Here is a 26,984-nt window from a genome sequence, read left to right on the forward strand (position 1 = left end):
ATGTATGCAAGCTATAGTCAGCTATGGCCACGGAAGTGGACTGCATTTGCTAAACTGATGAAATGCCCATATTCCCAAAGGTCAAAGCCAGCATTCTCAGCAGAGAAAAGACAGCCCAAGTTCATTGGTGAATTAAATCAAAATCAGGCTTCAAAATCACACCTTCTACCCCAAAACATTCAAGGACCACAAACTACTTAATCTAAATCAGCAGTTCTCAACTGGGGAGTCTAAAATACTTTGAGGGTGAAATGACTCTTTACAGGATCACCTAAGTCTATCAAAAACAAAACAAAACAAAAAAAAAAAAAAAAAAAAACCAGATATGTAAAGTAACCTATGAAGTGGCAACAAAAATAATTGTTGGGGGTCACCACAACATGAAGAACTGTATGAAAGGGTCACAGCCTCAGAAAGACTGAGAACCACTAATCTAAATGATTCTCTCAGATAAGACTCTAGATTCCCTGTCATCGGGGCAGTCCCCACTGACTCAGAGATCTGATCATAGCCCACATGGTGACCATAGGGACTCTGCAGACACCTTACTCAACAAGTATGGACACTATCACTGGCTGACATCTTGTATGTTTCTGATAATGAATGTTTGCTCCTAATCTAAACCTTGAATGTGGACACTGGACACAAAGAAGTCCAAGGATGGTAGTCTTGTCTGGAATGATGTTCCACAGCCCTCTCAAGACCTACTTACCTTTTCACAGGACACAGGAAATCCTGTCATTTTAGTCAAGTGAAGGCAAAGAATCACTCACTGGAATAAAAATATCACATCAGTTTCTTGACTTTAGGGACAGTGGAAGAGCACCATGGGCATCTGGTGGAACAAGGCGTGAAGAAAAGAACACAGATGTTAGTTAGCGGATCAGCCCAAGATTGATTAGAGCAGAAAGAGAAAGAGGCTCCTGGGAAGGGTTTGGCTTGACTTCCATGGAAAGGAATGCTCTTCTTTTCCTGGTATCCCATGGACTGAACTCCCAACTCTGTTCCGCAGGTAAATTGCTCGTGCCACTACTTAGCCAGCAACCTGGTCCCTCTCCTAGACCCTCATCCCTTTCTGACAGCTGTCTGACTGGAACTGGAACTTCCTATGGGCAGACTCTCCTCCCTTTCACCCAGCTTCATGTCCTTGCCACCTCACTCTTACTATCTTCTCTCTTGACAGGTCTCACATGCCCCTCTGCTCCTCTCCACTCTTCTTCCGGGGCCTCCTCACCTCCCAAGCATACAGCATTATGGACGTCTTTACATCTGGCCATTGATAATAAAGATGAGGGGAGGAGTTGGTGAAGTCCTCAAGCCATGTGGAACACGAAGTTGTATAACGTGGTTGCAGAAGCTGGACGGCTGGCTCTTTAAAGCAGGGGGGCAGTGTGGCTGACTCTCTGTCCAGCCATAGTACTGGGACAACTATGTGCATAAGTTGTGGGAGGTATCAGCTCCCACTGTGGGGAAGGTAGGGGTAGAGAGCTCGTGCCCAGGTTGCTGGAGGTGTCTTATAGGGAACAACATATTTGAGGTACACAGCTCTATTGGGTTCTGGCCTGGCTCCCTTCTGTGGCTGGTAGCCACACCAGGCTGAACTGAGTCCCATGGCTTAGGAACCATAGGCCCAGGCTTGTTCTTCAGACCTTGAAAGGAGACACAAGCAAAGGACTCGGTTAGCGACTCTGACATCAGCAGGACATAATACAGAGCTACACTGCTATCTCATAGTTCTGCACAAGACTCCTCTCCCCTTAACCTGTTTCCCAGTCCTCAAGCCCAACTCCCCTCCTCTTCCCTCCACTCCCCCTGGTTTCATCCTTTACTTATCTGCTTCAGGATCAACTTCCCCAGGATCCACCTAAAGGGGTAGAGTGGGAAAGCTCCTCCTAGGGCTCACACTCATCTTAGCATTCATGTCCTATACACAGCTGCAGAATATCAATCAATGGCAAAGGGCCGTGCAATTCAAAGATCAAACAGACAAGGCAAAGTCACTGGCCATGCCTACTCTGTTTCCTTGGGAATCCATTTCCCATGCCTTGCTGTCCCTTACCTGGGGATTGTGTCTCCTGTCTTTGGGATGAGGAGGCAACAGAATAAGCTGGAAAACAGGTGACTAATCCGCCTCCTCACCCCTTTCCAGCCCCTTCTGTGCTTCTTCCTGGAGGGTGTGGCGTCTTCCTGGGACTGGTCCTTGCTAGAGATTGGTGGTGATTCTTCAACTGTTATTTCGTCCATGTTTTCAAATTCAGTGTTCTCACACTGGGGAGAGTCCAGGGAGTCAACAGTATCATGTGTTCTCTCACTGCGCTGTGGATCAGTTTCCTTCAGGTCTGTAGATGTGCTGATGGTTGCAGTGACCTCAGCATCATGCTGTGGTATTCCTGGAGTGCCTGTGCTTCCGGTGTCTTCCAGGAACCACAGCACATCCAGGGATATGATACTTAGCGTGGTGGTGCTGCCCGTCTCCTCACTCTCAGCATCCTCAGCATCACGGGGAGCTGAGTTATAATAAGTTGTGTTATCCAGCCAGGAGAGGGAGTCCTCCGATGTGTCACTGGCACCAGATGAGGGTATACTCTCTGTGTCCTCTGCATTTTTATCGATGTTATAGGCTGGCACAGGAGAAAAACATGGAACAGAATTCCAAGGCCAGCTGATATCCAGCAGCTTGTATAAGTCTGGAGAGCTGGACCTAGAGGAGCTCTTGCTATTTCTCCCTTCATTCACCTCTTGCCCTTTGCTGTCTTCAGGTGCCAGGAATGTGGGCAAAGAGGGTTCACTCCCCGCCCTCCTTAGGGTGGGATGGTGGGTGGGAGGACCTGTGAGACTCTTGAGAGTATGGCTCTTTGGGAGGGGCCACATTGCACCAAAGATGTTACCACCACTTTTTCTCCCATTGATCATATTGGGTTTTGCCAGGGCATCATTAAGCCTATTTGTTCCTATGAGTCCCAGGGTTTCTTCAGCCATGGGGCCTAAGCAACACATAGCATCTACAATGGTGGAGATAGATAGCCTGGATCCAGTTTCTCTGGATGGTGTTGGTAAATCTCCATCCCAGAGATTCATTAATGGAAATCCTTCCTCCATGTTCACCACCGTGACAGGCGGGGGATGGGGTCACCACAAGATACTACAAGTAAAAAGACAAAACCAGGTCTAGGAGAGAGGTTTATGAATCTAATTTCTGCTTCATGAAAATCATAGTAACTTCAAACATCCTAATGATAATCTTGTGGTCAGGGGATAAAATAAATAAATAAATAAATAAATAAATAAATAAATAAATAAAACCACCAACCGAAACCCCAAAGCAATTATGAGAAAGAAAGCAGAAGAAAGATCAGAGTTGAAATAAGTGGTCACTTACATGTGAGCCAAAGATCAAATGAAAGACATGGTGATCTGAAAGGATCAAGAAGTCTGACAATCCTGTGTCACCCCAAGCAAGACATGATAGTATTTATTGAAATGTGAAACACAACAGAATAGATGTAATAGACGTTCACATGGTGATGATGTATCTTTTTTCTACAGTTTGTCCATAGAAACAAACCCTTTAAAACTAGAAATATTAAATTTAAAACTCAAAGAATAATGCTAAAAAGCAGAAATATAGAGCTAGTAAAATGAAGTTGAATGGGAAACACTAATTAAACCAAGAATCAACTAGGAGATGTCAATCATCACCAACAAACCAGGAAACAAACTCACTCTTTGAATGTGAAAGCAGAAGATCAGTGTCTGTTTCTGAGTTCAGTAATATCAAAGTTAATGTGAACCAATGTCTGAATCCAACAGCTCTGCAGCAACCAAGCAATAGCCTCTCTGCAGAGTGAGAAGCCTCAGCTTCAGCCAGGGCCTCATGTGGGTGGAGTCTGCAACCCTCACAATGGCTCCTGTGAGGTCATGGAAGGAAATCAGCCAATCACAGCTATCCTCAACCAAAAACAAAGAAAACCCCCAAATTCCTCACTTTCTATTTCCAAGGCCTCCATTAGTGTCCTCTCTGTCATGACCAATTTCCTGAGAAGTAGCCACATGTGGGTGCTACCCAGCTTTTTCTTTGGCTCAGTCTCTCAGGGGTCATGGAGAACCATGTCTGGGGACTTGGGAAGATGGATCCTAAGCAACTGCTTACATGGCCTTGGCAGGTCTCTTTGCCTCTAATGACAAGTTCCCCCTGTTGAGTTTCATCACCATGGGGGTTTACAACCTCCTGATCACACCCCGCTAGAGACCAAGAACTCAAGAGATTTGAGATGATATGAAACATGGCCCATTCCCACTGTGAGGACCACACTTGGACTTTAGCAGCAGCAGTAACAAGGATGGACCCAGTCAGCTTTGGGCAGCCAGGGTTAGAGACATGGTTATGGACTAGATGGAGAGTGAACACACAGGCTCCTTCAAGATGCTTGTCACTCACACCCTCCAATTCTTTAATGACTGCAATTACTGCAAACCTCTTCATCTCTACACTCATGATACAATTTCTGTTGCTTACACTCATTCATGGGCATCCAAAGGATGGCAATATGTCTGTGACATTGCAAGGCCGTGGGGAAACTTGTCCCTCTTGATTCCCCAGTGCTGTTTTGTGTCAGGAGTGGCATGGAGGGCAGGAGAAGACTCTTAAGATGGCAGGGGAATTTATAACCACAGGGAAAGGCTGAGGGAAGCAACAAAGCAGGTGTGTGTGCTCCAAGCCCATGGCAAAATCAGATTCCTTATCTTTCATAGCTAATATAGACTAACAAAAGTTAAGGTAAAGAAATAAAGCAATGTGCAAAATGTCAAAGGTAAATGAGTAGAGAATAATAGAAAATGGTTTCTATAAAATGAACTCAAGCAGGGGTACAAACTAAATTTAAAACAAGCAAGAAGTCCACATTTAGGACCAAACCATACCCACTGGTCAGCACACTCACAATGTTCAGGTCAGTGGTGATCACAGATGTTCAGTGTCAAAGACGGACAATAAAACTGAAGTTCTCACGACCAAAGTCTTGAGGGAATCCTCTGCAGCCAACCAACCGCTTCAGGGCAACGAAAGGACAAGATCCAAGCCCAGCTGGTGCCTTATATGGGTGGCCACTCTCAATCCTCACAATGGCTCCTTGTGAGGTAGCCGAACCATGGACCAATCACAGAGAGCCAGATGACATCATACTCTTTTGAGTTCTTTGCCTATGGCTCCTCCCCAATCCATGCCAAGAGTCAACTTCAGAGAGGCCCAGGTGATTTTGCTCTGGTTTTCAGAGTATCAGGTACAGCCTGGTGCTGGGCTCAGCTGGTGGCACTGACTGCAGGGCCTGAGGCAAATGCTCCTCTCCCTGCACTGACATCTCCTCATGCACAAGTATTTAAATATCCCTGTTACTAGGCTGCTCCTAACCTTCTTTTCATGGTCAAAGCCACAATTCTAGGTTTGCTGTACGGAGAAGCCACACCGTTTCATGTGTCTTCACACTTTCCTGAAATACTCAGAAAATGTCACTTTTCTTTTCTTTCTGTTCCTGATCTGTATGCTGCCCCTCACATTCTTACTCCCTCTCCAAGCTCTCCTTCTTTCTTGCCCTGTGGCAGTATGTCTGTCCTGTGTATCATCCCCATGTGTAAAGGGAATGTGTGTCCCCCATCCCCTTCTCTATTCCCTGACATTGGGTGCTCATTTTTTAAATGCAATAAAATTTTCCTTGAGTTCAAAAAGAAAAAAATAATCCAATATTCTCATTGATGTTACATTTCAGGATCAGACTGAACGAAAATATGAATTTTTGAGGTGGCAGCATCCTATTTGCTAATCCTTCAGATCCATGACCCCTCCTCAGGAATATATACTTTGGTTTTTCAATTTCTCACAAGCCCTGTGCCCATTTAAACTTGTCATTACATCTTTAATACCATGAACTGATTTTTAAATGTTTTTATATTAGGTATCCACAATTAAAATGCAAGTGTGTATATGTAAATGTCCCTTAAAGATAATTAAAAGGTCAGGGGGTTGCTGATGAGAGGGCTTAGTGCAGTGATTCTCAACCTCCTTATGCTGCGAACCTTTAATACATTTCCTCATGTTATGCTGTCCCCCACTACAATATTATTCTCATTGCTACCTCATTACTGTAATTTTGCTGCTATTATGAGTCGTAATATAAATATTTGAGTATTGTGATAATCTCGACAGACCAACTCCTGTGAAAGGGTTGTTTCTCCTCCCAGGGGACCATGACCCAAATGTTAAGATTGCAGGGTTGCTGGGTAAAGACACTTAGACACTTGATGTTGGGCCTAATAACCAGAATGGGGTCACCAGGACCCATACGATTTAAGAGGAGTTTTAACTCCCACAAGCCATGGGGACACTCTCTCTCTCTCTCTCTCTCTCTCTCTCTCTCTCACACACACACACACACACACACACACACACACACAGAGAGAGAGAGAGAGAGACAGACAGACAGACAGACAGACATACACACATATTTAAATACACAATAATGAATACTGGTGTTAGCATCAGGCCTTTCTTCATGAGGCAGTAGGAGAGCCCTGAGCCCTTCCTATGGAAACTGCAGTTGTCAATTGTGTTGGGGCAGGGTTAGGAAGGTAAGGGGTGAACACAGCATAAAGTCTGGGCAGATGACAATGTGACCATCAGACATGCTATGATTTTTAGGTGAGAAGTTTGCCTTTAGGATCCACAGGGCAGGTGCTATCATTTACAGGACAGAGCCAGCCGACTTCAAAACTCCAGGCACAGCCTCAGGTAGACTTGGGATGGATGTTTAGTATAAACTGTGTTTAAGGGAAAGCTAATTCCTGCAGGAAGTACTATACCAAACTCCTTTCTGAGTTTTCACATGGCCTTTCTAAGCTGCCCGTGGACAGCTGTCATCCTTCTCTTCAGTCCTATAACCAGACGAAAATTCAATCTGTACCAGGTGTGGTGGTACATGCCTTATAGTACAGATGGGGGAACTGAGGCAGAAAGATTGCTTCAGCCCATACATTTTGCTTCATAACCCTAATTCCCTGAGTTCAATGCCTAGAAACCAAGTAAAGGTAGAAGGAGCCAGTTTTCCTCTTACCATATGCATGCAATGGCAAGCGCACTTCCTCCCCCACCCAAAACATCTAACACAGCAACACAAACAAAAACTTAACTAAAAAAAAAAACAAACTAATTGTTTGGGTTGTTATGTTTAAGCATTTAAAATGGCCTTCCTCTGAGAATTCTCCAAGGGACATTTAAATTACCATAGGAAAATAAATAAAATTAAATGAATACAGATTTTAAAATGGAACTTGCTGAGAGCCAAGAACTTTTATTTACATATCTTATCATTCCTACAACACTCTAGGGTAGACAGCATTGTCCTATTTTCAGATAGGACACAATAAAAGCTCTAAGATCTTTGCCAGCAAAGTTATTCACTAAGAGAACCACAATCCAAATCTCCAGACTACAGATTACAAAGATCCCTAGCCTTGCGAATCAGGTCCCTGATAAAGAGACCACACAGGCATGTACTTCCATCCTGTTTTAAATGGGTAGAGTTTTCCATAGAACTAACTGCTAAAAACATGAAAAACCATCAAACTGCTATAAACAGTTTCCTTTTCCTAGATAGAAAATATCTTTAAGATTAGCTTTCCCCAGGAAGTTTACAGATCTCAAAATTCTCTTAAAACTGCAAGATTTTGTACTTCTAGGACTATATATATATTTTAATTTCTGAATTGCTTTACTGAAGGGTGTATGTACATGCCAGGACATGTGTGTAGAGCAGAGGACAACTTGGGGGAGTCAGTTCTCTCCTTCAGTATGTGGGTTCCAGAAACCAAACTCAAGTCATTAGGACTAGAAGCAAGCACCTTTACCCACTGAGTTTCTCCAGCCCTACAATACACATTCTTAGGGCTTGGGCTCTACATATGTCATCAGGATCTCCATGGCTTAAGTACCACATACTTAATACTTTTCTAACCCCTTTTCGTCAGAAGAAAACCAAGCAGTACTCATTTAAGAAGCACACTAAAATTAGAACATTAGCATTTCTTAGCAAGGTTGACGGCAAATTTGTCACGTGTTTCATTTCTGTTTTTCTTTTTTTCAAAGCAATGTTTCATTTATCTACTGATAACTAACTTGAAACTGGATTAGTGAGAGTTACAGCTAAGGACCATGAAACAGAATAACTTTTAATTTTAATGTATTTATTTAGAGACAGGGTCTCACTATGTAAACCTGGCTGGCCTGGCCCTTCCAGAATGCTGGGATTAAGGTGTGTGATACTGCACACAGCAGTTTTGTTTTTTAACAGAATATCTTTTCTTGTCTCTTTTGACAATTTCATACCATAAACACCACATCTTGATCATACTCACTCTCAACCCCCAGGAACTCTCAGCCCCTCTCTCCCACTTTCCAGAGTAATGACTGAATCTCTCTTAACTATTTTTTGAGACTGAGTCTCACTCAGTGTGTAGTCAAGGTTGGCCTAGACCTCAATATAGACCAGACAGGCCTTGACCTCCCAGAGATGTGCCTGCCCCCACAGTTGTGTGATTACTGGTGTGCACCACTTCAGCTAGCTTTAATCTCTCTTAACCACATATTGGTTACTTAAATTTACTTTTGAACAAAGAAATTCTGAAATATTTAAGTAATACCCTTTTCCTGAAAACTTCAACTCCAAAGTAATTTTTTTTTCTTTTTGGTCACTGACTCGATTACTTATATTAAAGCAACAAATTTTGTTTGTTTTTAAAATGTATATGGCTGTTTTGTCTGCATATATGTCTGCACATCAGAAGAGGCTTTTGGATGCCATGGGACTACGGGTGTAGATGTTTCTTATCTGTCATGTGGGTGCTGGGAATTGAACTCAGGTCCTCTGGAAGAGCAGCCAGCACTCTTACCCACTAAGCTGTCTCTCCGGTCCCTAATTTTTTCTTAATGTGAACCTGAAAGGGCCTGCACTGGGTAAACAGCCTGGTCCCAACAGGTTTCCTCCCCAGGACTTGTGGACAGACTGTGTTCATCATGCAGCTGCAGAACAAACCAGACCATGACAGCATCCAACGTGCCTTCTTTAACAGCAGGAACACTAAGAGGACAAGGCTCTTTAGCTGCAAGACTCTTTAATTCCTGAAAAGAAATGTAGAATGGGTAAGAAAACAGAGTTTAGGAAAATAGTAAGGAGCCAAAAGTTTTTTTAAATAATAAAAAAGAATGAGACAGCTTTATAAATTGAATATATATTTCTCTCAATATCACATCCACAGCCCATCCTCATGGTTCACAGTCCTGCCCTGCCCAGCTAGGGAATCACAGGATATCATACATCTATTAAACATACAGCAAAAGCGCGTGCGTGCGCGCGCACACACACACACACACACACAAACACACACACGCACACACACACCACTGGTGAAGGAAAAAATGCCAGTGACACAGCAAAGCGATGGGGTCATCTTACACTAGAAAAGTGTGTGTATGTGCAAATGCACACACAGGGAAAGAGCAAGCTGCAACACACCTTCACACACATGATGCGGGGAAGAGGTAACCTCTCAGAAGGTAACACCAGGGTCTTTCCATTTCTGCCCTGTGCCCCTTCAAAGAGTTTAACACAGACACTGTTTCTAAAACTAAAACCTTTACAGGGTGTGTGTGCTGTAAGAAAAATGTCAAATAAAAACTATTAAAATAAATAAAAGAACAGTTGTGGGGTACTTAATAGCTACATTTCCACTACTCTCTGGAACATGATGTGTGGTCAGGAATGCTTAACATCGCAAACCCAAACTTAAACAGCTGCACATCATCCCCCAAAAAAGGTAAGTTAAAGAGGAAGCTTACATCCTTAATTCTCTCTGTCTCTCTCTCTCTCTCTCTCTCTCTCTCCCTCTCTCTCTCTCTCTCTCTTTCTCTCTCTCTCCTCTCTCCTCTCTCCTCTCTCTCTCTTTGGTTTTTCGAGACAGGGTTTCTCTGTTTTGGAGCCTGTCCTGGAACTAGCTCTGTAGACCAGGCTGGCCTCCCCGAGTACTGAGACTAAAGGCATGCGCCACTAGCACCTGGCTTACATTTTTAAAATTTCATGTTAAAATAACCTTCCCCCAGTCTACCACAATCTCTATGCCACAAAAGGAGCACCTAAAACATGTGCCATGGACATTATTCTTTCAAGACACTAGGAAGGGGTTTTATTGGACACTTCTTGGGTTCGGTGGGCACTTTAACCAAGACCTAAATATTCTGTGTCTCACTAAAGTCTTCAACCCTGGATGGAACGGGATGCCATTACCCTAACACAATGGTTCTCAACCTTCCTTATGCTACAACCCTTTAATACAGCTCTTTATGTTGTGGTGACCACCACCATAAAACTATTTTCCTTGCTACATCATAACAAGTAGTAATTTTGCTACTGGTATGGATCACAATGTAAATATCTAAGTTTTCTGATGGTCTTAGGTGACCCCTGTGAAAGGGTTGTTTAACATCCCTCCAAAGGGTCACAACCCACAGGATGAGAAACAGTGCTCTAACAACTTTAATTTATTTAAATTTAGATTATTAAGTTTATATATTGTTCATTTTAAGGAAAACCATTCATTTGAGAAGACAGCATTACAAAGAGAAAATAAAAATCTAGGCCAGACCTTTCGCCTGTGCATTTGCATACATCATAACTTGGCATAGTGTATTAGTGCAAGCGGTTTCATCTCAATAGCACACATTATCTCACCTCTGCTGTCAGGTGGATCCTCATGTAAAACACACAGCACAGCATGCACTCTCAAACTAGAGAGCTATTCCCAGCACTTAAAAAGAACATTTCCAAAAGAGAATTTTAATTTGCTGCTAATCATTCCTTCATAAGTAGAATCTCGTGTACATTCAAATCGTAAGACATAGCTAGGCAGTACTGGTGATAGCAGCATACACCTTTAATCCAAGCACTCACTCGAGAGGGAGGTGGATCTCAGAGTTCAAGGCTAGCCTAGTCTACAGCTTGAGTTCCAGGACATATCTACACAGAGAAAGCATGAAGAAGGAGGAGGAGGAGGAGAAGAAGAAAAGAAAGAAAGAAAGGAAGGAAGGAAGGAAGGAAGGAAGGAAGGAAGAAAGAAAGACAAGAAAATTTAAGACCTCATATATTACCTGAAACAATTTAGAAAATTCTTTAACTTCCTTAAAGAATTGAGGGCCAGGTGGCACACCACAGAGGTAGGAGATCTCTAGATTTACAGGCCAGCCTGGTTTACAAAGTAAGTTCCAGGTCAGTCAGGGCTACACAGAGAAACCCTGTCTGAGGGGAGGGGAAGAATTAACTTCTTGTTTTTACCTGAAAACTGTTGAAATCCACTTTCATAATTTCAAAGCACTCTGTCAGAGGCAAATACCCTCCAGGGATCTGACTCATCTTTTCAGTTGTATAAGGTTCTACTGCTTCTCCAGTATCTACAGAAGAATAGGCAGGGCTCTGAAATTTCACATTTGCTGGCAAACGGATACCAGCAACGTCCTTAGTACCCACCCTAGGAAGAGTTTAGGAAAAAGAGAGGTAAAAGATCATTTTTATATTATCAAAATCAGCATCTAATAGTTGACAAAATATAAAAATGAAATGAGACCACGTAGGCACAGATTTCTTAAATTATATACATACACAACCACATGAAGAAAAAGGTGACAAAGTCCATATTAAAATGGACAATTAATTCTGTAGGATGGAAAGAGGGTTCAATGTTAAGCACACTCGCTATTCTTGCAAAGGTCCTGAGTTAACTTTAACTCCCAGCACATACACCTGTAACTCCAGCTCCAGGGGACACACCACACTCTTATGTGCTCCACAAACATTGCACACACAAGGCAGGCATCCACACAAACACATGCACAAATAAAAATTAGAAACTTTCAAATGACTCATATTCAAATGTACTTTTGAATTCTGGCAAGTTGATAGAAGACTAACAGAAATGGACAAAACACTTAGATACTTCACCAAAGAGGATAACCAAATAAAATAAGAATAGCAGTGATCATCAAAGCCATGAAATGAACCCACAACAGGAGTAGTCAATAACAAGGGTGGCTGAGGATACTGTCTCACACAACTGTATTATTGGTATTCTTTAATGAATTAAATTAACACACAGAGGCATAGATAGATAGATAGATAGATAGATAGATAGATAGATAGATAGATAGATAGATAGAGCGCTGATGGTCCACCAGTACATTCTCATTCAACCAACTTGGTAATGGGGCCTGTCTGTTTGGTCTCCTGTGCCTACCAACCTCTACACATTTTACTATATCACCCTGTAACATAAAACAAAGATTGATGAACAATTCACAGCAAAGATGAGCAGTAGCTATTTCCTGGTGATCATTTCAGGGTGATTTTTATTCGTTTCTTTTATTCATCAATATTTGTATTTTTATGTTATCTTTACTCAGGAAGGTAACATCTTTGAATGATTTAAAATAGCATTCTGCCCAATCATTGCATTAGTGAAGTTGCCAAGAAAACCAATACTAAAATTTACCTTCACACTGGAAATCCTTACTTGCACTTCAATTAAAATCAATCTGCACTTAATATTTTTCTACACAAACTTCTCACAGAGTTAAATGACAGTAAGCTGTATGAAAAATTTCCATTTAGAAAAAGCTAGTTTTAATCCTAGAGTTCCATTTAAAATTAGTAAGACAAAACGTTACAAACATGACTAAGTCTTGAAGTAGTGTTTTTCTTGGGGGTGGGGCAGAGCTGGAGGGTGCTTTCTGAGACAGGGTTTCTTTGTGTAGCCCTGGATGTCCTGGAACTCGCTCTGTAGACCAGGCTGGCCTCAAACTCAGAGATCCACCTGCCTCTGCTCCCTACACCAACCCAGTGCTGGGAATAAAGGTGTGCACCACCACTGCTAGGCTTAGAGTATTCCTATAGACACTTACCTATGCACACTCTACTGCCATCCCAAATATAACACTTGCTGGTATAACTTTCCCATACTGTCCACAATTCCCATTTTCTCCTTTGGTCTGAAAATATAATAAAGGTCATTCAATTACATGTGCAAAATAAGTGTGTGTGTGTATACATACACACCAAGGAATCTTTTCTTTAAGGAGGGTTTTTACTGTTTTTTGTGTGTATATATAAATATATATGTAACTTAATGTTTAGAATACAAGTATAAAGAGGAAGACAGAGGTATAAAGCTGTATCACTTTAGGATATAATTTAATTAAAAAAAATAAGCTGGTGGTAGTGGCACATATCTTTAATCACAGCACTTGGGAGGTAGAAGCAAGCACATCTCTGCAAGTTCGAGGCCAGCCAGGTCTACAGGTAAGAGTTTCAGGACAGCCAGGGATACACAAAGAAACTCTGTCTTGAAAACAAACAAACAAACAAAAAAAAACAAAACAAAAAAAAAAGGAAGGACTGGAGAGATGGCTCAGAGTTTAAGAGCTCTAGCTGCTCTTGCAGAGGACCCCAGTTCAATTCCCAGCAACCACGCAGCTCACAACCATCTGTAGCTCCAGCCCCATATGATGCAATGCCTTCTGACCCCCATGAGCACTGCACACGTGACAGATGCACACACACTCTCGACAGGCACACACTGGCAAAACATTCAAACATAAAATAAAAGTAAAAAAAAAAAAAAATTAAAACCGGAAAGAAAATAAAAGTAGGCTTGAAATACAGCTGAGGAGTAGAGAGTACTCGCCATGTATGAGGCACCAAGTTCAACTCTAGCACCAAGAGAGAAAAAGACAGAAAAAGATCAAAGTCATCATTATTTATTTGAAAAATAAACTGCTGTTCTGTGTTAAATACATATTCTATAAACATTAGACTTTTACTAAAGTCCCTTAATATATACAATGTATATGATGAATGAACTTTACTATACATGTGGCTTGTGGATATAGAGGAGTCCAGGGTTCTGCCTAGTAGCTTGAACTCACTGAGTAGCTTAAAACAATACAGAACTAGTATTACTTTCCTGTTTTCTAGCGATTTGCCAAAATTCCAAGCACTGTGAGATTCAAAGTGCTTCCCTCTTCTACAACTATTCTCAAGAACATTAGTCGGGCCCCCCACAAGTAAGATCACTTCTTCGACTCCCTCCCCACCATAACTCATCTGTAAACATAGCACACACTGTGATGCACAGCTGTCCATGCTTTTTCTTGTGTTTCTTTCCAGGGATAGACACACTCTGACATAGTTCCTTCCCGTCTTGTGAACATTCCCAGGGCTCCATGTGCTTCTTGAACTCTTAATCAGATCTCAGTGTTTTTTCAATGCTTACCTTAGGTTGCAGAAGTAAATGCTCCTAGGCATGAATCAAACTCTCCACAATTCCTTCTCCAAACACACCTGCATCGACAGTTTCTGTTACAACTAGGGACACTCTATAGAATGATGTTTTAAAGACACATGTAAGTAAAATGACGTGCTATTTTTCTTTCTTTTAAGATTCATTTATTTATTATGTATACAGAGTTCTGACTACATGTATGCTTACACACCAGAAGAGGGCACCAGATCTCATTACAGATGGCTGTGAGACACCATGTGGTTGAACTCAGGACCTCTAGAAGAACAGTCACTGCTCTTAACCTCTGAGCCATCTCTCCAGCCCCACAAGCTATTTTTCTAATGCACTTCATTTTAGCATATTCCCCTGAACCCTGGGGGTGTCCCTTGGCTTCTTTCTTCTTCACTAGCTTCTCTTCCTTGCTCTGGGAACAGAAGGGTTTGCCTTCTTAGACTTTGATTCACTGCCTGAGTCCTTAAGACATCTTTACTGGTCCCTTCCTTAACATCAAATATTCAGCTTCTACCTCTTAACACTCCATACAAACGTTTTTCTACTAGCATGGAACGGTAGCTTAGTATCTGTAGTCCCAGAACTTGGGATGTGGAAACAAGAGGATCAGGCAGAACTTAAAGGTAATCTTTGACTACATGATGAGTGTGAAGCTAGCCTGGCTTACATGAAACCCTGCATTAAAAAAGCAAAAACAAATGAGGGAAGGAATACATCCATAGATTATCTACATTAATGACCCTTCTCAAAATGAATTTTTGTTTTGTTTTTTAAGACAGGGTTTCTCTGTGTAGCCCGGGCTGTCCGGGAGCTCACTCTGTAGACCAGGCTGGCCTCGAACTCAGAGATCTTCCTGCCTCTGCCTCTCAAGTGCTGGGATTAAAGGCATGTATCACCCCACCAAGAATGAATGTTCTTTCTCAACTGTCTATTTTTTAATATGTTTGCTTTGTATATGAATGTGTGTACAAACTATTTCTCTGGGTATGGGCATGCCATGGTGCACATGGGGATGTCTGAGACTGTTCTGTCCTTCCTTCTACCTTGTGGGTTTGAGGGATTGAATACAGGTCATCAGGCTTGGCAACAAATGTCTTTACCCAGTGAGCCACCTTGCCAGTCCAGTTATAATTTTTGATATGCAAATAACATTTAATGTGGACAAGAACCTTCCCTTCCAAAAACTGTATCTCTGCCTTCTATAATACACATATCTGACTGCGCCTCTAACTCCTCTCTAGTCTTTATAGAGTTACACACTTTTATTCATTCACTCACTCTAGAAAACTCAAAGACACTCAGAAAGAGTCTTTCCCTTCTCTGAGTTACTTTAGCTTTCACTTGGCACAATTCACTTCTAGAGTCTAAAGATATAGAAAAACTTCCTGACCATTCCTTACATTCCTCTCTACATCTGTAGGTATCTTAAGGATAGGACTGACCTGGGTATCTTCCACAATACCTAGACCCAATTAGACCTACAGACAAAAAACTCTCAATACTCACAACTGTATGCACTTAGAATATAAAAAGTACCTCAAATTATCTAATCCTACAACTTAGTCTAGAAATTTGCTTAGGAGAAAAATGAACAAGTAAGAATCTGAACTGAAATATCTATTTTGCCTGACTCAAAAGCAGTCTGTGAACAAAATGCAAATCAAAGTAACCTTAGCTTCATGCCATTCCAGATCTTATGTGGAAGACCTAACTAATCCTACATTTGGAGACAGAGCCCTTCGGAGGCAATTAAGGTTAGATGAAGTCACCAACATGAGGTCCTAATTCAACAGGACTAGTATCCTACTGAAAAAGCAAACACTAGCAGCAAGTCACACACAGAGGAAAGGTCACAAGAGGACACAAAACCCAGGCAGACAATTGCAGCCAGGAGAAACCCTACTTAAGACAGTTTGTTTGGTTGGGTTTTTTAGAAAATGAGTATGCACCTACATTAACAATCTAATAAACTTCTTCACTAACAAAGACCACTGAAAAGTGTAAGTACCATGCACACATTATTAAAAATGGAAGAAAAAGCTGGGCAGTAGTGATGCATGCCTTTAATCCCAGCAACTGGGGTGGGGGTGAAGGGCAGGCAGAGCTCTGTGAGTTCGAGGCCAGCCTGATCTACAGAGTGAGTTCCAGGACAACTAAGGATATAAAGAGAAACCCTGTCTTGAAACAAACAAACAAACAAACAACAACAACAACAAACCTGGAAGAAGACTTAAAAACCAGAGTTCAAATAACAAATAGAGCACCAAAAAATTCTCTACATGGAGACTACATTTAACTAAGCTAAAGATAGATAGCACAAGCACAATTACAAAACAAGTATTACAGAAAGACGTAGGAGGGGTGATTCTTTAAAAGGATGGGCCAGATGATTGTAAATCCCTTCTAGTTCTAATGTTCCACTGATCTCCTGACACAGTGAGATGCAGATGAAAACATAAGGCCTCTAAAACTGTACTTACAACATTTGAAGGACACAAAGCAGAATACTCTGTCAATTGGCACTTTCATTTTAATCAAGGATAGTAATGCAAACGTGATGTCTGCTGACATGAATATTTCACACTTTAAACAGTTATTTAGCACTGATGACTTACAGGAAGTCTATCTACTTTTATGGACAGGAAAGCATGAGTGTTTCTGTGATGTGTTAAAGAAAGGTTTTTGTTAAATTCCTCACTCTCAGCTTTTCTTGAGTTCTTTAGGTATTTTTTAAAAAGCATGCTATTATAAAATCCTGTACCTTATTAAATTGGCTGACAACGGTACCATCACAAAATAAGGACATGAATACTTTTGTTAATACAAGAAGCTGAAAATGTATCTTCACGTTTTGGGTGAGTTATAAACACACCTTTCAGGAATGTGTTTCAGAATTTCTGTATCAAGTGACTTCATATGTAGGAGCTAAATCCCAGTTTCCATCTTGTTTGCAGCCACTACATCACAGGCAAGTTCATACATGGTCTTGGATAATTCACAGGCGTATACTGAGTGTGCACCACCTTTTTTAGCAAACATGCTGCAAAAGAAGAAAAATCCACTGTATCTCTTTCCAATTTTAGTAACATTATGATTCTTCAAACATGGGATCTTTCCATTCTTCAATATAAGTATTACTTCTTCTGCATTTTAAAGATGAGAGCTAGCAAGACAGCTCAATGGGTAAAAGCATCTGCCATTCAAGTCTGACAACACAAATTCAATCCCTGAAACCCACAGTGGAAGGAGAAAACTGACTCCTCAGAGCTAACTTCTGGCTTCCACATATATACTGTGGAGCATAGGCATGTGTACAAACAGAATACCACACACACACACACAAACACACACACACACACACACACACACACACAATAATCTAATTAAGCCAGATGGCAATAGAGCCCCCACTTTTTTTTTTAATGATTTGTTTGTTATTATGTATACAGTGTTCTGCCTGCACATATTCCAATAGGCATCAGATCTCATTATAGGTGGTTGTGAATCACCATGTGGTTGCTGAGAATTGAACTCAGGACCTCTGCAAGAACAGCCAGTACTCTTAACAGCTGAGCCATCTCTCTAGCCCTAGATGGAGCACATCTTTAATCCCAGAAGACAGAGGCAGGTGAGTTCAAAGCCAGCCTGGTCTACAGAACAAGTTCCAAAACAGCCAAAGCTACAAAGAGAAACCTTGTCTTGTATATGTGCACACACACACATACATACATACATACACACACACACACACACACACACACACACACACACACACACAGCAAGTTCCTGGCCAGCCAAAGATACATACACTATCTCAAAAAAGATTTAAAAAATTAAGATTAAAAAAATATTAAATGAAGCTTGGTACAGTGGTGCATAGCTTTAATTTCAGCACTCAGAAGGCAGAGGCAGGAAGATTTGTGCGAGTGCAAGGCCAGCCTGGTCTACAGAGTGAGTTCAAGGACAGCCAGGGTTATAGAGAGAAAATATGTCTCAAAAAAGAAAAAACAAAACAAAAAATACAAATCAACAACAACAAAAAAACAATAATAATAATAAAGAAAAAATAAACTAGTATAGTTGTATGCTTGTTTAATATAAATAATGTCCACACATTTTTTGTTTGGTTTGTTTTTGAGACAGGGTCTTTCTACATAGCATTGTCTGACCTGCAACTCACTATGTAGATCAGGCTGATCTCAAAGTCACAGAGATCCACCTGCCTCTGCCTCCTGAGTGCTGGGATTTAAGGAGTGTGACATTATGTCTGGCTCAGCATCCACGATTATGACACAAATAGCAAGAAGATTGCTTAATAAGCTTTCTAGATTCCACTAGAATATTAATATAAAAAATACTCTAAAATTCATTATACAGAATTTCAGTAACCCACGGTTTGCTTAGTTTTCTTTAACTTTTTTTGATAAGTAAAATCATAGTAAAAACTACAATACTAATAACTGCATCAAACAAGGTGGTGGTATTACATGTCTTTAATCCCAGCCTTCAAGAGGCAGAGACAGGCAGATCTCTGTGAGTTTGAGGTCAGCCTGATCTAAAACGTGAGTTCCAGGATGGCCAGGTATGTTATACAGAGAAACTCTGTTTCAGAGAGAGAGAGAGAGAGAGAGAGAGAGAGAGAGAGAGAGAGAGAGAGAGAGAATAGTTCATGAATAACTCTAACAATAGTAGGAAAAACTGCTGTTTTGATATGCCAATGTTACAATTTTGGTATCTACAAAACTGTTTATTCAATAATTACAAACCTCAGTATTCCAGTTCCTGTGCCAATATCCAAAACACTCTTGGACCCTGAGCACACTGCCTTCTGGATTGCTGCATTATAAATCCTACTCCTTTTGGTGTCATTAAGCATGATGAAGTGCCAGCATTCCACCAGACAGTTTGCAACAAGGTAAAAGTTCTCCTTCGCATCACTGAAGTCAGAGTTTAGCTTCACTGCTTTATGAAAATACCCAGCTGCCTCATCTCGAAAGCCCATTCTAGAGGGGGAAATGACAATACATTCAACTCTATGTGATCAATTACAGTGCCTCTGTTCAGGCACTAACCCAGCCTGAGAACCCTTCATTACTACCCCAGATCTCAGAGCAATCTATCTCCTTGGCAAACTTTCTCTTTCTAGAGTATGGTGCTCTCCTAACTTCTTTTCCAAATCCCTACCTATGCATCTCAGAGGTCCTGGGGGTGGGAGTGGGGGGTGTCATAACTTATACTGAGTTGAATATGAGCAGATAAAAAAATAAAGAACTAAGGGGAAATACTGTCAAGTCATCTCAATGTTGCTTCTCAAACTGTGAAGAACTCCCTGTCACTATTGAAAATAGTTAATCATTGGCTGACGGCACCGCCCCCAACTAGTATGTGTCTCACATACCATCAGACTTCAGCAGCATCCAAACTGGTCTATACATACTTAGTTTACCCATGAGTTCCTTGACCAGAGACATGGATTTCTACTAATATCAAATTCTATACATGGCTGTCATGAATCAGTAATTTCTGGACCACACATTCAACAGAGTAGAATAAACAGAATTCTCACTTGTTCCTTTACAAGCACCTTTAGTCACCATCCATTCTAAAGAAACTTAATCCTGGCTATTTATTCTAGGCATGACTAAAGCAAATGGGACCAACTAACAAAGGGGCCATGCTATGTTAAATTGTAGGCACTCATGTTTTAGTTTAAATAGAAATATTTAAGGTCAATACATGTTACTGTTACCCTGAATGTAACAAAGGTGTGCTCTGCGACTGACAGCACACATCACAGTAGAAAACACATGGTATTAATGTGAACACGCCTTGCCATGCTGGAGCAAAATGTAAAACAAGAAAGACTATTGCTCACTTAACAAAGTTTACTTTGTCAGAACTGCAGAGATTGTATACACTCCCTTCTCCAGAGCACTGACCCTACATAGCCCTGAGTCAAGAAAGGAGCCCTTGGAAGTAGGAGACAAAACTTGATTATTGTGCAAGTTTAAATGTAACTGGCCCTTATAGGCTCACAGGGAGTGGCACTATTAGGTGTGTCTTTGTTAGGAGGAAAGGAATCACTGTGGAGGCGGGCTTAAGGTCTCTTATATGCTTAGGCCACGCCCAATGTCACAGTTCACTTCCTCCTGACTGCTGATCAACAGTGTGGAAATTCATAAGAGTACCAGAAGGAATGCGAAAAATGACATTTCATTTATTAAATTCTTAAATTAAAAATTGCAGCTTGCCAGTCTGACAGAACCATGCTCTTCCTCCATTACTTCAAATTCAAAAGCAATGCTTTTATTGTAATTCTGTAATTTCTCAGGAATATGTATGGCTTATACTGGTGTGCATAGAGTTCACATGGCAGACCTGACTGGTTTCCTTTGAGAAGTCTACTTACAAGGCTGACCTCTGACTATTACGTGGGGTTTTGATGTTTTAACTGGTAAGTGATTTAATGTTTCTCAATGATTATATAAGCAATGTGACTTATGCTGCATATGGCTTTTAGTCTGGGAGTCTAGAGTTTGTGGATGCAACACAGGGAGCTGGTAGCTAAGTATATAACCACCAATAAAAATCCTGTGTACTAGAACTCCCCAGACTACAAACACATGACTTACTGCTGAGGCGGAAATTATATACTGTGACTTCAGAAAGGACCTGAATGCATATTTTATACTTGCTTTGGACTGATTCTCTTCATAATCTTTAAGTAATAGTGACGTCATTACAAACCTGAAGAGATGCTCTCCCATACTATTGCAGATCACTTCATCATCAGGAAATAGTTCCAAGACCTGCTCATAGCAGCCAAGTAAGTTTTGTATTCGACTCAGTGCATCAAGCTCTTCAGCCCACTTGAAAAGTGTATACTGAAAAATTTCCTTTACAAACATGAAAAAAATATAAATTAGTAAACTAGAGTGAAGAATACACAACTCTAGCTGAAGATTCCAACAAATGAAACTATAACTGGAGTGGGCTGGGCATTGATGACATACACCTTTAATCCTAGCACTCAGGAGGCATAGGCAGGTGAATCTTGTGAGTTTAAGACCAGCCTGGTCTACTGAGCAAGTTCCAGGAAAGCCTCCAAAGCCAAAGCCACAGAGAGACCCTGTCTAAAAAAATAAAATCAAAAACAAAACAACAAAAACTAGAATGAAAGATGACCTGAAACTGATAACTTTTAATTATTGTTTGCCAAATGTGGTAGTTTGAATAATAATGTCCCCCCCATAAACTCAAATATTTGAATGCTTAGTCATCAAGCAGTAGCACTTGTTTGAGAAGGATTAGGAAGTATGGCCTTGTTGTTGTTGGAGGAAGTATATCTCTGTGGGTGGGCTTTGAGGTTTCAAAAGCCCAAGCAAAATTCAGTGTTTGTCTCTGTCTATCCTACACCCCCTTCCTGCAGATCAAGATGAGGCTCTCAGCTACTGCTCCAGTGCTTCCCCACCATGATGATAATGGACTAAACCTCTGAAACTGTAAGCCATCCCCCAACTAAATGCTTTCTCGTATAAAAATTGCCTTGGTCATGATGTCTTCACAGCAATAGAACTGTGACTAAGATACCAAATAAGCACATGCAAAAAAAAAAAAAAAAAAAAAAAAAAAAGTGTGTGTATGTGTGTAGAGTAAGGCAGTATGATCTTTCTGTAAACATCTTTTCTTAGCCTCTGCTTTTTGCAGGTAGCTGTGATTCAGGAGTGTTCTCGGCCCTCTCATTCATTCCCTAGTGCAGGATCACCTATGTGTGTTAGTGATGCAACATATACATATCTACTTTGTTCGTTTTTCGTTTTTTTTTTTTTTTGTTTTTGTTTTTTTTTTTTTTTTGGTATGTTTGTTTGTTTCTTTGTTTTGAGACAGGGAATCTATGTGTAACTTTGGAGTCTGTCCTGGAACTCACTCTGTAGACCAGGCTGGCCTTGAACTCAGAAATTCACCAGCCTCTGTCTCCCAGGTCCTGGGATCAAAGGCATGCACCACCACTGCCTGCATGTATGTACCTACTTAAGACCTTGCTTTCTGGTTATCTCTACCAGTCAGGCACCGAGTCTCTAGTCATCTCATCAATCAATGTGCAAGAAACCAGAACTAAAACTCAAAGATGAACATGAATTTTGCTCCTATCCTCACAGAATCTTGTAGGCAGAAATTGAACAATCTTTAAAAAGTTCAAAATGTTCTCAACTGCCCCGCCACATTCCCTTCACACGATATAAAGGTACCATTCTATCTCAAACCACAAACTCACTATTTGCTATAAATTTCCTCCAAGATGAAAACATTCCATCCTGCGAGAAAGCTCTTTAAAACAGAAGGTAAACTGCTCAAGATAGCTTCAGGAAATCCCTGAAACTAACCAGATCCACTATGTCCCTCCCTTCTGAGAATAAACAATAATGCCTATTGTTTATTCATGAGAGTCACTCAGACATGCCAAGCTTCAAACAAGACCCTTGAGATCAGACAAGCTGCCTGGAACAAACAGATACCAGCCAGGCTGCCTGGAAGTGAACAGAGTCACTTGAAAAGACACTCTCCAATCTGTTGGGTTGCCACAGGCCTTGCAGACTGTTCCAGATTCCAGCTCTGTGAGCTATTAACCATGGTGAGGTGGGTTTTGATGACACAGCTGTCTTTAAGTTACTTCTGTCCTTATAAGTAACCCCAATAAAACTCAATGGTTCACTAAGTTGGACTTCGATGGTATGCAGTATTGGTCTGTCATGGGATCCCTCTCTGGACTGAGGAGACATGTATTGTGAAAGTTTCGTCATAAACCATCCTAACTCCATTATCTTTAAATCTGACGCTTCCTGATGATCTCTATTGCTATAGCCTAACCTGACCCTTTGGCATGGGTGGAGTGCAGCAATTGCCTTCGGATTGACAACTGAGCACCACACCAGTCTCAACTTCCTGCAGCTGATTTCCATGACACTGCACTATGGAAAGAAGGCAGGCTCAGACATCCCAGCTTTCAAGACAACAAACTTTACACATAAGAGTTAATATCAGAAGCCAAATTACAACAGTTTACTAGAAAGACAAGGATAATGAAGGAGATCCTATTATATGACAAATATTCTAGATATCTAAATAGTGTATGACTGGATCAAGAGTTGTCCTGTAGGTTAATAGATTATTCAGTGGTTGAGCACTCTTTCCTACAATGCTTAAGGCTGTGTGGTTTGGTCCCTGGTAACAACAAAAATAAATAAATAAAACAGCTAAGTCAGGTGTTGGTGGCACACACCTTCAATCTCAGCATTCAGGAGGCAGAGGCAGGTGGATTTCTGTGAGTTCAAAGCCAGCCTGGTCTACAGAGTGAGTTCCAGGACAGCCAGGGCTACACAGAGAAACCCTGCCTCATGTGGGGGTGGGGGAGAGATAGGAAGCCAGTTACTAAGTACTATTGAATGAATGCTAGTAATTACCAGCCTGTTTGCTTTTAAAAAAAAAACAAAAAACAAACAAACAAAAAAAAAGGATAGGGTTGTATCTCAAACCCTATCTCATTATGTAGCTAAGCATAACCTGGAACCTGGCACATTATGGTTCTCCTGCCTGTACCTCCCAAGTTCTGGGATTACAGCTATGGGCTGCTACACTAGGCTTAGACCTAATACATGTTAGACACAATTCTACTGATGGAGCTATGTTTCCAGCCATATACTCAAACTTACATACTTTTTCTGTACTGGGAATGGAACTCAGAGCATCACACTCAGGGCAAGCTGTTGGACAGAACTATCCTCCAAGCCAAACAACTGCCATCTTGAAGGACAGTTTAGCTGTGCCCACTTGCAAAGATAATACCAGACAGACTTTGTGACTGTTTAAATCTGTCCCAGAAAGGGAGGCTGGGCCATGAGACCCTCATCTGAGTAACCTGCAATTCATACCACCTGTTACATGCAACATTGCCCTAACTTCATGAACTCAAGTAGAGTCTAGAGCTGTGGTTCTCAACCTTCCTAATGTTGCAACCCATTAATACAGTTCCTCACATTGGGGTTACCCACAACCGCACAATTACTTTTGTTGCTACTTTTTAACTTTTGTGATTTTGCTATTTTTATGAATCATAATATAAATATCTGGTATGTAGCTATCTGATATGTAACCCCTGTGAAATGGTCATTCAACCCCCAAAAGGGCCACAACCCACAGGTTGAGAACCCCTGGTGTAGCGTTTAAGCCAGGGAAGACAGTAGAAGATGGCAGGGAGAGAGTCCAGCCATGCAGTTTTGAGAAAGCTACCATTCCTGCTGAGTAAAGGCTTTCCAGTGCAGCCTTTTGTGGGGGGAGCTCCCACACTCCAGTCACTAGTCCCTCATCTATGTTCTGCTCTGTAAGTAAGCCCAATGAACGCATTGATTCTCCAGAGACCTTAGTTTGTTGTTGGACCTTATGTCTTCCCCTGGATAACCATTTTACCAACACAAGCACTCTATCAAGGACCTACACTCACAGCAAATTTCATGTGTACTTTCCACACCCACTATTTATCTTTTCCATTCATAGAAGCAGCAGCTAGAACTGAGCAAAGAGGAATTGTGTTCATTCTACCTCTGTCTATTCAGAGGAGCCAATGACCCAGAATGCCATCATACTGAGTTAAACCAACAGGTCCTGAGATTTCTGTGAATTACATAAGCCTAATACTACTGAAATCTAGTGGGCAGACCAAGCTGCTAACTATGAAGGAAGACATAGGGCTGTCTCATGCAAAATGTCAACAGTGTCAGGTTGACAAATTCTGGCCTAAACAAAGCAAGATCGTCCGCAGCTTTTAAACTGAAAATACATGAGTTCAACGTGGTAACTGTTGCACATAAGAAAAGGAAGGCCTCACCTTCACATCTTCTTTGAGCTCCGGTGCCAGGCTGAGCACTAGGAGGTAATGGGCATAAGCAGTGCCAAAGTCCTGGGCGCTCAGACAGTGCTCAGCGCTCTGCAAGGACCGCGCCACCAGCCCATCCCTACTGGCCGCCTCTGCGCCACCCGCGGTGCCCCGGGGGGATCTGGACCTCGAATTCGACATGGCTGTCTTGGCTCGAAGACCTCGGGAAAGACGCCCTCCTCAGGGAAAAGAGCCTCTCTTCCCTGGGAGCCAAAGCAGCAACAGAAGGCGCTGAAAGGAAGTGCGCTCCGCCCCTACACAGAGCAAAGCCCCGCCTTCTCAGCCGCGGGGCAGAACTGCGCGCGCAACTAGAAGCAATGCTCAGTGAGGACACCAGACCGGCGCGCTCTCTCGGAGAAAGCCCACCTCCGCCGCACCCCCAGTGTTCATCTCCGGCTCCCCGCTGCGAGTGCCAGACCCTGCGTGGGTCAGCCGTGTGCAACGCTCAGGCTCTCTGGAGTTCAGCGCGCCAGTCTCACTATGGCAAAATGAAATCAAAGCTCCTTAAATTTGGTCATGGTGTATGTCCTCTTTTAGCGTTAAATAGTCTCACAAAACCCATGATGCAGGACTTGGGATAACACTTGTTAGAGAAGGAAAAGGCAATCTCTGAGAATTACTTTAAGGTTGCACAAGTCCGATGGGTATGGCCGAATCAGAATTTCCTGATGACCTGTTACATTAATTCAGAAGACAGGTCACATGTGGCCGCTAAGATATAAATCCTAAAGTTTTGAATGTTGTATAAGAATTATAGCATTAGCTATTTTTGTCCCCAGTTCCAAGAGATACCTAGTGTGTAAAGTGGCTAACAAGGAATGGACGTAAGAGCATTATGGGCATCAAACTAAAATTCTCCAGTGCTCCTAAAGTCAACTTTTGTGTACCTTTTTTGCTTTCTCTTGGGTTATTCTCTGGCCCAATCTTGTAAGCAGCTACCTATGTACATCTTAAGAAAGTTCTTCAAGACAGGAACTATTCTCAATTATCCTAGAATGTACAAAATAAGAAGTTTAGTGTTGTAGTTTCACACTTGATGGAAAGTGTTTCTCCTGCCTTTTTGTTTTGCTTGTGTGCTGTCATAGGCATTCATATCCTCATTTCCTGCTTTCTGTATTAAACAATGTAGGACTTAAGTATACAGTACTTCTCTGAGAAGATGGAAACACAGGAAGCCTCTGCTCCTAATGGGAGTAGGACATAAAGATCAATACATTTCGGGGAAGGGTTTTGTGCCAGTTCACGCTTTTCCCCTTTTAGTTCATCTAGTAACCCTTCCTTAAGACGTTCAGAAAGACCCATACATAGTCAATTTTACCATTACCTAGAAACATTTAGAAATCATCTAAACTTTTAAAAAAGCTATTACACCTGTAATAACTGTAGACATTTAACCAAATATGTATGATGTTATTGCATAGTATAAAAGTCAGAGGTGATAGGCTGCAGCTGAGTAGGGAGATATATCCCATCCCAGTCCTTTCCAGAAACTTGCATGGTATGCTGGTTAGTGTTAATTTTTAACTTAACTGAATCTAGAATCACCTGGGAGACTGGCTACTGGTCATATTTGTGGGTGATTATCTAGACTGCTTTAATTGAGGTGGGAAGACTTACCAACTGAAGGTAACTGTTGGCTGGCTGAGACCATGGGTTGTATAGGTGGAGAAAG

At 41.5% G+C, this 26,984-nt stretch overlaps 1 pseudogene; it reads right to left on the reverse strand.

The window, feature by feature from the left end:
* Window positions 1–8,971: 8,971 nt before the first annotated feature.
* LOC127237559 (protein arginine N-methyltransferase 9-like) lies at window positions 8,972–25,453 on the reverse strand (annotated as a pseudogene).
* Between the last annotated feature and the right edge of the window lie 1,531 nt (window positions 25,454–26,984).

This window comes from Phodopus roborovskii, unplaced genomic scaffold, assembly GCF_943737965.1.
Source record: "Phodopus roborovskii unplaced genomic scaffold, PHOROB, whole genome shotgun sequence".
In the NCBI taxonomy this organism is placed as follows: Eukaryota; Metazoa; Chordata; class Mammalia; order Rodentia; family Cricetidae; genus Phodopus; species Phodopus roborovskii.